Raw genomic sequence first — 12289 nt, 5'->3', positions numbered from 1 at the left:
AAATTTGCTTATGACAGGCATAGTCCTCCTCTTAAGCCACACCTACTGACATCAGGCAACAGAAGATTTTCAGAAAATTCTGGGCACTCAAAGTCCTTGAGGTCTCTCTTCATTGGAAGAGATCTAGAGTACTGGTTTAGTTATGTTGCTGAAATACGGGGATAGGGGTGGTGCGTAGAGCTCTGCATCTTCCGCAGTGCTAATATGCATAACCTTCACTTGACAGTTTCAGCTTTCTCTGTGTATGTAGGGTTGAGATAAGCTGAAGTAAAAAAAAAAAAAATACCACAAAATAGAAGAGGAAAGAACATGGTTGCTTATTTCTCTGTCATAGTTTAACAGTAGTAATAGTTTTGAATGAGGCATTCTGGAAGAGACAACAACTCTGACCCTCATGGTCACTGGTGTGATCAAGCTTCTTCTGAGACATAACTCTGCCATCAAATAGAGCTCTGCTATCATGTCATATGGTTAAAACTAAATGCGTGACATGCTCAGGTCTCAGCCAGTGGAAGAGGGATGAGAAAGCAGAGTCATCCCTACAGTTTTAAGGATCCAGCCAGGAAGTGACTCCTGTCACTTCTGTTCACATATCGTTATTGAGAACTTAGTCACATGGCCATAGCTAACTGCAAGGGGGCCTGGGAAATGTAGTCTCTAGCTGGGCAGCCAAGTCCTCAGCCTCAACTGTGAAAATCTACAGCACCTGCAATGTACTGGAAGGAAAAGGGCCTCTCTCAACCTCTTCTCTACCTAAAGAGAAACCCCTTTCACTCTTATGCTATTGCAACTTCTATATTGCTTCTAATCACTAATGTAAATTTGGAGAAATCATGTGTAGTGTTGCTACTTCAGTTTATCACTTTTTAGTAGTGTGACATCAGACGAGTAACTCTGGAGTCTCAGTTGCCTTATCTTTAAAGTGAAAACTAAAATACTCACCTTGGAGAGTTATAAAATATAATGAAATGTTTGTGTAAGCCCTTGAAACATTGGCTGGCGCATGCTAAGCATCTGGTCCGCGTATCCTATCGCAATTGTAGTCATTGCCTCGGTTTTGTATCGTAACGGCAGGGGACAAGCATTGAGTGGCAGGTACTATTCAGGCTGTTGTTATTGTTGGAGTGAACCTGAGATCTAGCTTCCCACTTGAATAAGATCCTAAGAAGGAACTCTCCCTTTCCCACACCTCTCCCTTGTCCCTCCTCACACCATGCCCCGGCGCCCCAAGCACGTTTGCTGTGTCACATACTGGATTTGGTCGGCTTGAGCCTCCTTGGGCCTCCCTTGTTCTTGCAGCCTGACTTCTATCAGTGTTGCTCTTCCCTGCTCCCCAGCACGCCGCCCACAGTGGTACTAAAGCTGCCTAGCGCAGGCCTTGTAATTGTCCGTCAGGCGTGCAGTTGAGAGTGCTCGTGACAGAAGAAGATCTCTTCTTGCAGAGCTCTAGCAGCTTGGCTTGTTCAGCCCCTGACCACCCCGTAGAGTTCTGTGGTCTCAGGCATCCCAAAGCAGGCCTGTGTGGACAACTTTACAATGAGCCTAGACAGGGACTCACAAACGCTTTTCGGCTCCAAACTCGCTCGCTACCTTGCCTGCTCTCAAAGGAGGTAGAATGGATTTCATCTAGCTTGTTCAGGGAACTGCCATCCTCAGTGAAGAAGAACCCGAACTTTTCACTGAAAGTTTCCTGGCCTGTATGATTTCGCAGTCTCTGGCGGGTGGAGATTATCTTGTGTTTTCGCTGCCTGAGTCTAGTAAGCATATTCAAGCTTATGACTCCCTTCACCCAAGAAGCTCACTAGAACTGTTGCCCAATATAGTATTGGACTACATGTGGCTACTGAGCTCTTTAAATGTGGCTGATCTTAATGGAGATGTACTGAAATTTTGAATACCTGCGAAGTCTCAAAGATACGCTTAATATGAAAAGAATTTAAATATCACTAAACAGTTTTTTATATTGATGATGTCAAAGGATTTTGGAAATACTGAATTAAATAAAATACATTGTTAAAATTAATTTCATTTGTTTTTCATTTTTACTTTTTTTAAAATGCAGCTACTAGGAAATTTAAAATTACATATGTGGCAAGTATTTCCATTGGACAGAACTGCAATAGATTATAGGGACCCAAGCCAAGTGGGGATATAAATTTCAACTCTGTCCAGGTCCCAGTGAAGTTGAAGACCATTTCAAGAAATAGGCAGATGCTTTCTTCATAGAAGCATGTAGCAGAAATATAATGTGCCAAAGCAAAATGAATTACATAGACTCTCGACTACCGCTAGCTGACTCTAGGAGCTTTATTATTGTTGATCAAAATCATAAAGAAGAAACATTTATGGTCGATAGTACCTGGGACTGTGTAAATTGTAGTTAAATCATGTGCATTTCAAATAGGATCAGTGTTTACTTAAGAATGATTCAAATAAGAAGATGATTTGTGACTCAGTAACCCTTCGAGGCAGCAATGATGAGATACTTAATTTCAGTATTAACTGTCAGAACATGTATCTTTGAAATACTCTTGTCCTATACTTACTCTTAATGTTTAATCAGAAGTGATGTCAATAGTGACAGTGTCTAAGTAAATCTTAGGAAGATTCTGATTCCCTGTGGATATATCTTTCTGGTTATTCTCTCTTCATATTCTGATTGATAAAACAACTACTCTGTCAGATTAGGGGTAGGGGAATTCACATGCACCGGAATCTCGTTCTGAACTGAACTCCATTAGATAAAGAGAGGTTTACACTAGCAGGCCTACAGTTCTTAAAGGTTAAACAGTAGGGGTGTTATTCCATCAACTTTTGGAAACCAAATTTTTGGTTTATATGTCCATATCAGTCAGGATACAGTCAGAAAAGCAGAACCACTGGGAGCTATATTAATTTATTCATTCATGTATTTATATTAAGGGTTTTATTACAGGGGTTTGACCTTACACAGTTGTGGGAGCTGATGAACAGGCATCGTGAGGCTGTTGGGTCTGATCCTACAGCTGGAAGTCCACAAGGATAAGGGAGGTGCGTGTAAAGTGGAGGTGAGCAGCAAGAAGCTGGAAGCCACAAGCATACATTCTTATTGCCTTTCACTTCCATGGCCTGGGTTTCCTGCAGAAGCTGGGGCCCTTCTTCATCCTGGAGCTACACACACACACACACACACACACACACACACACACACATACACATACACGTTGGAAAAGCAGAAAGAGAAATCAGTGGAAGGGGTAGCTGTTTCAGGCCCAGCCCCTGTCTCACACCAACAAGGTGAGCCAGAGGATAAGTGATGACTTGTGTGACCTAGGAAAGTGGCTGCTGCTTTACTTTTCATCCTCCAAACCTGAGTCTCTCTGTGGTCGCCGTCAGTGGAAACATACAGTGATAGGAAATCTGGGAATGTAGTTCATCCTAGCCAAGTGGACACAATACAAAGCCGCTGCAGTGTCTTTTCATGTGTGTCTTCTTAAAAATGCTTTCCAATCCATCCTCTGTGCATAGTGTCATCGAGTACATAGGTATAGCCTTTCTTGTCTTTCTCTTCTCCTCTTTGTGCAGGTTTTGAACACGTTTGCATTTGTCTGCTTAGTGTATCTCTTTGTTGCTGTTTCTTTGGGACCCAGTTTTTTCTCTGACTTTCTGTCTTTCTCTTCCTATGTCCTCATCTCTTGGTCTCTTGCTTGTCTGCCCCACTGTCTTCCTATTTTACGACCAAGAGACTAAATAGCTTTTTATAATTTTTTAATCCATTTAGTGAATATATTTTTATGATCTCTATTCTTAATGTTCAAATAGACTACAAGACAATTTAGATTTCTTTCTAGAAAAAATAAACTTTAAAAGAAAAGTTGAATGGCCCTACATTAATGTTTTCTATAAGTAAATAGCCTGGTTAGAAATAGCCTAATCAATATTAAAATAATTGATGCCCAGCTTTAACGGCTGCCTTCAAGCAGCTCTGACAGCTGCCATGCGTTGCCTCTGCCACCATGCAGCATTTGACCAGTACTCCAGCTGGTTTTTAAAGGGTATTTATCACTTTATTTTGCTGTTTTGCATTTTCCAGGTTAAAGATTGCCTCATGCATGTCAGAGCAGATAGCCACCTCCAAAATTAAGGGATCTCTTGAAAGTATTCTTTTCCAAAATGTTTTCTAGAGACCTTTTAAAACCACTCTCTATTTCTATGACTAACAAGTTATTAAACATAACATTTCCCATGTGGATTTTCTTATTCTTTTGTCACACTCCCATGTGGACCAGATTAACAGGACATTTTTCTTCTGTAGCCTAAATGCATGGGAATTTGGGTTTGGAAGGAGAGTGCACCTCCAGTGGTGCTGGAGGCATTAACCAATAGGGAAGATTTGGACTTGCTGGAGAACAGCAGAGAGCAGTGGGATACTTGAGTGGAGAAAAAGAAATGTCAGGAGACAGGCAAGATGGGAGAATTCAAACACATTTTCTTTGCTTCTTAGCTTAACTAGGACAGACCTTCTGCTGCTGTGTACCTTCAAAAAAAATCTCACATCTGAATTTGTCATTAGGTAGAGATATCTTGCTATCTATGTGAGTTCAGGCTGTCTCTGGGCAGGAAGGGGTAATGGAGACCTAAGTTCAGGTTGGAGAACCGTTCATGACAGCTAAGCTTCTCTCTCATGGACACATAAACTCACCCACACTGCACACACATACCTGCCCACAATTGGAAAAGGATGAGCTATAATGATAACACTGATATCTGACATTGTTACAGAGTTTTAGAATTTACAGAGTGTTTTTGCATACGTTGTCTCAGAATGAAGAGAGTAAGCGTCAGTGACCACAATTAGGAAGAAATGTGGAGAGAGTGAATAGGGAAGAATAGAGAATATAGAGAGAATTATATAGGGAAAATAGTGCCTGTGGGTGGGGACTAGTGAAAAAGTAAGAAACATAGAGAATGGCAGTTAACTGAGGGAACCTGGTACCTTATCACTAATCTAATCAACCAATGAGTGTTGTTTTCTGTAAATGCTTTTAGGCATCTTGAAAAGAGATGCAGCAGATTGGAGAGCACTGATATTTCACAGTCTAGACCCCAAACTTAGTTAAGAATGTTTGGGAAAAGCTAGTGCAAAGATTTCAGAAAAGGACAGCTCTGCAGGCTGCTTTTACTTACTAGTCCGTGTGAACTGTGGCCTGAAAACAAACTTCAAGCCTTGCAGGGTTTGGAACCCGGATGAAGGCCCACATGTGTTTCATTCAGCTCTTTGGCCCTGGGGAAGCACAGCTGGACAGCTCATGTGCCGTCACCTCATTCAGCACTCAGGATCTGATGGCCAGCTATGCAAAACCCAGAGGAGTCCAAACTGACCTCAGTGACACAGCCATCACAGGACTCAGGCCCGACTGGCTTGTCAAGTCTGAGCAAACACTACTGTAAGTCTCGCTACCCCATCCCGGAAAGCTGACATCAAACGGGAGAAAAAAAAAAACAAAACCACCACCTGTCCTCTAGAAGGATTGACACCACTTAGTTCCTCAGACATTTCTCTCATGTTGATTCAATACCTTTCTTTCACCTTGTTTGTGGTGGTTATATCCAAACGAGGATGATTTTGATCTTAGCAATGAAGTTGTTCTCTCTTCTCTTGGGTTTCCATGTTCATTGCTGTTCTCTTTAGCATCTCTTTTTTTTTTTTTTTAATTTTTATTGGATTATAATTGCTTTACAATGTTTTGTTAGTTTCTGCTGTACAACAAAGTGAATCAGCTATATGTCTACATATATCCCCTCCCTCTTGAGCCTCCCTCTTTGCAGGCATCCTTGATAAGTAGAATTGGAGCATTCAGAACAATGGGCTTCATGAGACTTTTCAGATTTTCTGTGATCTTCTCTGTAGTGTGGGTCTCCCTGAGGCAAGAGAGAAGAAAATAAATAAAAACCACATGATTTCAGTTCTGACCACCCCTTAATAGGTGCATCAACTGGGCTTGTGTTTCTTCATGTTCAACATGAAGTGATTATGTTGGGTTGTCTCCAAGTCTACTTGAGTTTTGATAATGTGTGACAGAAACAATTTTAATGCCTTCTGTAAGAACCCACAGATTTTCTTTTTGTAATAAGCACATGTTTCTTGCCTCTAAATTACTAGCAGATTGGTCCAACATTTGGGGGGTTTTCAAAACACAAAGATGAAGTTTTATTCAAATATGGAGGATTTGGGGCATGTCTTTTACAACAGATCAGTAATTCCATTAGAAAAAAAGATACCAGTGCACAGCTTGTCAATAAGAATAAGTGAATGGAATTGGGAGGGTGCGGAAAAGGTAGGGGTGTGCAGAAGCTGTGATGCAGAGATGAGCTGGCAAATGATGGCTTCTCTATCATAGCTGGAAAGTGTCTGGGGCCAGGGTGTGTGGTATCAAATCAGGAGGCTGCCTATTGACTGTCCTTGCAAGAATATGTAAAAGTCAGCTCATGTGAAGTCTGGGAATCAGAAGACCCAGTCCAGAGACAGACTGCCTTTCATGCTGGTGGGGTAGGGCCAGAAGGCTGGTAGGGCCAACAGGGTGAAGATGCTATTATAATTATATCTTCTTCAGTTAGAGACTCCAAGAAAGGAGCTCTCAATGGAAGCCAATCTTATATACTAAATTGCTTAGGACAGACACGTGGGAGGTTTATAATGAGTTTCACTATAGTAAGATCTCATGAGATCCTCTGGTGAGACACATTACGTGGTATCTTCATAAATGCTGAATTAGGTCATATCTACAGACAAAACTCTTAATTGAAAACTATGGAGGAGAGTAAAAATAGGCAATAATATTATTTTTCCTTCATCTCTTTATCTTCATGATGCTAAGGAACAATATGTAATTAATCTGGTATGATTGCTTGAGGACTAATCATTATTTCAAGGATAGGCCTTGTTTGGGTTTGTTTTATGTGTTCAGTCTTGTATCATGCAGTTTAGAGAGGAGATGCAAAAGTAAACTGAGTAGGTGTATTCTTGAATTATTTTGCCATGTTATCCACAATCATATTTTGTCATTATTTTTCTTGTAACCATGCTCATTATAGAGATCTTAAAAAGTACAGAATATGATGTAAAAATTATATTACCAATAGTTTCACCACCAGATGCCACTGCTATTCACATTTGGAAACACTTTTTTGTGGTTGTTTTTGTTGGCTGTGTAAATCATAGAACATATTGTTAGCAAAATTTTTTTAATTTAAAAATCGGACATGATTCTTATTTCCCCTTATTAAAGAGGGCTGTAATAAGCCAGTACTGATTCTCAGCGATGTTTTAAGTAGACCAAATTGTCTCTTCTGCCTCTTATATTTTCAGCTTTGCCTTCCTGACTTTCCCGCTCCGAGGGCTTCACTTGGTGTTGCTTCAGTCCTCCCTCCCCGTTTCATCTTGTCGGCTACTGCGCCTCCCTGTCTTCCTTGGTAGATATTCCCTCACCCCCATCCCACACTCCTACCCCAAATTCAGTAACATATACATATTCGAATAGGGATTTTTCAAATACCCAGAACCCATTGATGACAAAACTTGCACGTATGACCTACTTATGACTGATGGATTGAGAGGTCCCCAAATCCCACCGTGTTGTATTTAGAGTCCTTAGTTGAAACTACATAAGAACTGATTAGAAAATATTCACAGTATTGGTGCTTCAGAGAAGGGACCCCCTTTCTCTTTCTCTTTTAGCTTTAAATGTATAACTTGCTTATGAAGATATCTTATTTCTGTCATCTTATTTCTGTCTGAGAATCTGCCAATTTTCTCTTGTTTCTCTTCTATAAACATCATCTTATCTTCTACCTGGGTCTCTATATGCCCCATTCCAGTGAAGGAATTTAGCTGGGATCCAGCATCAAGTGAGACTGTTCCGCAAGAACGAGGTTTAATGAACAAACTCAGAGTCATCCTTGATTCCTCTCTTTCTGTCATCTACCCACCTCACATGCACGCACGTACACGTTCACACAGAAACACACACACACACACACACACACCCCTGCTAACCCATCAGCAAGTCCAATCAGTTAAGATTTCAGAACATCTCTATAATTCAGCGCAGTTTTCTGTGCTTGCTATCACTGTCCTTGTCCAAGCTCCTGATGGGAAACATTGTGAAAGACTTTGAAATGAGCAAAAAAAAAAAAAAAAAACCACCAGAAAACCAGATGTCTTGTCTAGCATAATTTTCCTGGTTATCTGTGACATTTATAGTCTTTGAGCTATTTTACAACTCTTTTAAATTGTAGAAAACTGATAGTAATGCAAATGATTCTTATTCATACAACTGCAGTTGATTATTGCCATGTGGATATTGGCCAGGTTTGCATATACAATATTTGAAATTCATTTCTGCATTTCTGAGTGCTGATACGTGTGAGCTTTTTGACTTCTCCTGTAAATTAGTTGTAACATCTTACTGGCTTCCTCATTAATTAATTAAGCACCATCTTTGACACAGGTTCATTTTATGTTTCTACAAGAGTCATGATTTGACTTAAAAATTATTCTTTAAGATTGAAAAAAAGAAAAAATTAACAGCTGCCCTCAGAAAATATCCTGAAAAAAAATTATTCTTTAACACTATTTGCAGTTCTTTCCTGTACTATATCAGCCTCTTCTGCCCTCCTCCAAAACTTTCTCCATAGAGCAACTTGGGTGAAAAGCAAACCATCTTGCCTCTTGACTGAAAAATTTTCAAAGCCTTCTAATTGTTCTTATAATGAAATCTGAACTCCATATTATGGTTTCCAAACCCCTAAAGGATCTGGTACCTATAATCTCTCCAACTTAATCTTATGCATTTCTCCTGATTTTTTTTTTTACCATACTTCAGCTATTCTGGCCCAGTTTCTGTTCCTGAAATTTATCAAACCTTTTCCCACCTTGGGACCTTTGCACTTGCCTATCTCTACCTTGATCACTTAAAAAAAAAAAAAAAAACCTAGACATTTGCCTGGCTGACTCAGTCTCATTCTTTAGGTCTTATTTCCCTCCTCAGATACACTTTTCCTGACTAATCTTTGTAAAATTGGCTCCTGCATTTACAGTATATTTTGTCCTATTTATTGTAATCTGTATTGAGCTTGCTTATTCCTTTATCTCATCCCTATTTGACACCTCCACTAGAAAGAAAAGTCAATGAAAAGATAAAATATGTGGTCATATTATCTGCTTTCTTACCAGATTTATTTCATATAATGGAGAGTATTTGTTGAATAAACGAAAAATATGGGCCAGGAAATACCAGGGGAGGAAAAAGTTCTTGAATTTCAAAGGGAGCAATCTGGGGACAGATGGTTGAGTAAATAGAGGCTCTATCAAGTGGCAAATTCTAGACAGATGTTAACAAGAAAGGTGGTGTGTTCCATCATGACCAGTGAGCCAACTGTAGGTGTGGATATATTCAGGAGTAGGAGCAAGTAAGGATATAGTGCCCAGATATGGTTATGACAATCTTTGGAAGAGTGGACAATCCATCTTTTTTCTACTTGTCAGTCAGATATATTTAATGTAGTTTCCAGACTCTTGTTGTCTTGGGACTTAGGTAGAAATTCAATAATTACTCATTCCTAATCTCATCAATGTAGTAACTTTATGGATTTTTAGAATATCATTTGTACCCAGTTAATGCTGGATCAGTATAGAATGAGTAAGTACCTTGTATGTGAATATAGTTACTAGAAAGATAGAGGGATAGATAAAGAAAATGACTGGATATATTGATGATAGTTGAAATAACATGGGGAAAAGAAATGTTTTGAGAGTAGTTTGGATAGCGAGAGCACCACTCTTTCTCCCATTCCAAGTTTTTCTTCATCTTTTTCTCTTCCTCAATCTCCTTTCATCTATTAATCAGTTCATTTTTCTCTGTGGTCTCCCATTTTTTCTGGGTGCTTTTTACTTTTCATTGACATTTCTCTACTATCTTCACCTTCTCCAGAGAATGAGAATGGAAGGATGTCAGAAGAACAAATACATTGCACTCACTGAGTCTGCTGAGACTTTTGAGAAGAACAAATACGTGAAGGGCATAGGTAGATGATGTTGTGAGGCTGATGTTTTAATGATGATGGTGATGAGATCATTAAAGCCTCTGGAGTATGAAAATTGGGTATTGACCATGAAATTAAGATTATCGATAACAAAAGAAAGGTGATATCTTCACTTGGATTTTTTAGAAAGTAGAACTTGAAACAAAGGCTTAAGACCTAATGCTTTATTAAGGAGTGAGATTCAAGGAGATGAAGAGAGGGCTGGGTCAGCAGGGAAGGAGGGAGAGCAGAGCAAAGATTCATTATGAAGTTGGCCACTGCGACAGGTGACTAGTTGTTGGAACTCCTACCTTTGCCTATAAAGAGGCATATGAAATGCATCTCAAGATTACCAGTATCAGGGAATAAAAAAGGAAAGCAAATCCATCCATTTACATTCCCCATTAGTCATAGGTTCACCCCATGGAATGATAACTCTTCAGCATTTTAAAATTGCACATTTTTGAACACCAAGAGCTTTTCCATGGGATCTACTACTACAGTGTCATTAAAATGCTCCTGGGCAGAAAGTCAGTGGTATGTGGTCCAAATCTGAGCTGAGATACCATCAGGTTGCACTGGCATGAAGCCAGGTGGCCAGACTAAGAAACAGGTGAGGCCAAGAGAACCTCAAGTGGTGTAAATAAATGTTTAAAATACAGGGAAAGCAGCAACCTTAAAAAGAAAGAGAAAAAAAAAAAAAAAAAAAGGAAGACAGAAGACAGAGAACGAGACAGAGAACAAATAAACAGTGTGACCTCACACAATGCAATTCACTTCTTGCAACCTTAGACCCTTCAGCTGTGAATGAAGGAATTAATGTTAGCTGAACAGTGGAATCATCTGGTGATCTTTAAAAGCACAAATGCCTAGGTCCCACCCCCCAGATATTCTGATTTAATTTGTCTCTAATGCAACTTGAGCACTGGGATTTTTAAAATAACTGCCTAGGTGATTCTAATATGTAGGCAAGATTGAAAATCTTCGTCTAGAACTTCCCTAAGGGCTCATTCAGTTTTAAAATGTTATCATTCTATCTGCTATTTTTAAAATTTCTAAGGAAAAATATTCTCCAATCATCTTCTGCCAGATGGGATTTTATAAGAACCTTCAAACTCAGTGAACTTCTGCTTATATGTCTCCATTTGAGAACCATATCTCAGTGAAGCAGATGATTGTGGATTCCTCCACTTTGGGCAAATTATAAGTTAAATTAATTATTTCAATTGACTTTTGATTAACATGTTTTTGTTTTTCCAGAATAACTCTGTTGCAATTTCTATTGGCTGTATATAGTAGAGTTCTTCAGAATGTCTGCCTGGTAATATTTCTTCTTGCCAAATTCTTTTGGAGGAATTGCTAACTGGAAACTCTTTTTTTTCTATTTTGCAATAATTGGACTGATTTTCAATTACACTTCTCTAAAAATATGAAAAACTAAGTAGATATAAAATTTTTTTTAAATAAAATACATATAAGGTATAAAGGTGGGAGATACAAAAAATTGCCCACACATTCACTACCCATTTTTGAAAAAACATTATTATTAAATCAAAATTCCCTGTGGGTATGCCTTGGCATCCTAACTTATTCCATTACTACCTCTGAGAGGTAGCTGCCATCATAAATGTTGTGCCCGCATGAGACTGAGAGAGAGTTAGAGAAAAAAATAGAAAGACAAAGATAAAGAAGAGAGAGAGGAAGAAAAGATTACTGCAAGAACAGAACAGAGACATTTATGACCATTAATAAAACTGGTGTACATAATTTTTCCCACATTTTAGATGGAACTTAATTACATGGTCCCACCTAGATGGCAGAAAGGCTGGAAAATATAGTGTTTTTATGTGCCCAGTATGAAAATAAAGTAGTTTGGAAAACACGTGACATACTCTCTACTATACCATAATACTGTGATTAACATTTAAATTGTATTCCTTTCTTACAATTGAGCTGCTCTAGATATTCTTTTATGTTTCTCAATGTCCATGTCCATGAATTTCTCTTATACCCAGGCTTTTGCACTTTGTTTTTTTTTGGCGATTGCCTTTTTTTTTTTTAACATCTTTATTGGAGTATAATTGCTTTACAATGGTGTGTTAGGTTCTGCATTATAACAAAGTGAATCAGCTATACATATACATATATCCCCATATCTCCTCCCTTTTGCTTCTCCCTCCCACCCTCCCAATCCACCCCTCTAGGTGGTCACAAAGCACTGAGCTGA

General features: G+C 39.0%; 1 long non-coding RNA gene across 1 annotated transcript in view; it reads left to right on the top strand.

Moving 5' to 3' along the window:
* Positions 1 to 12289, top strand: part of LOC309624428 — a 599716-nt gene that overhangs the window by 344930 nt on the left and 242497 nt on the right. The gene's annotated exons all lie outside the window — the stretch shown is intronic.

Source organism: Balaenoptera borealis (assembly GCF_965194805.1).
Source record: "Balaenoptera borealis genome assembly, chromosome: 2".
Lineage (NCBI taxonomy): Eukaryota > Metazoa > Chordata > Mammalia > Artiodactyla > Balaenopteridae > Balaenoptera > Balaenoptera borealis.
This window is presented reverse-complemented; position numbering and strand designations above follow the sequence as displayed.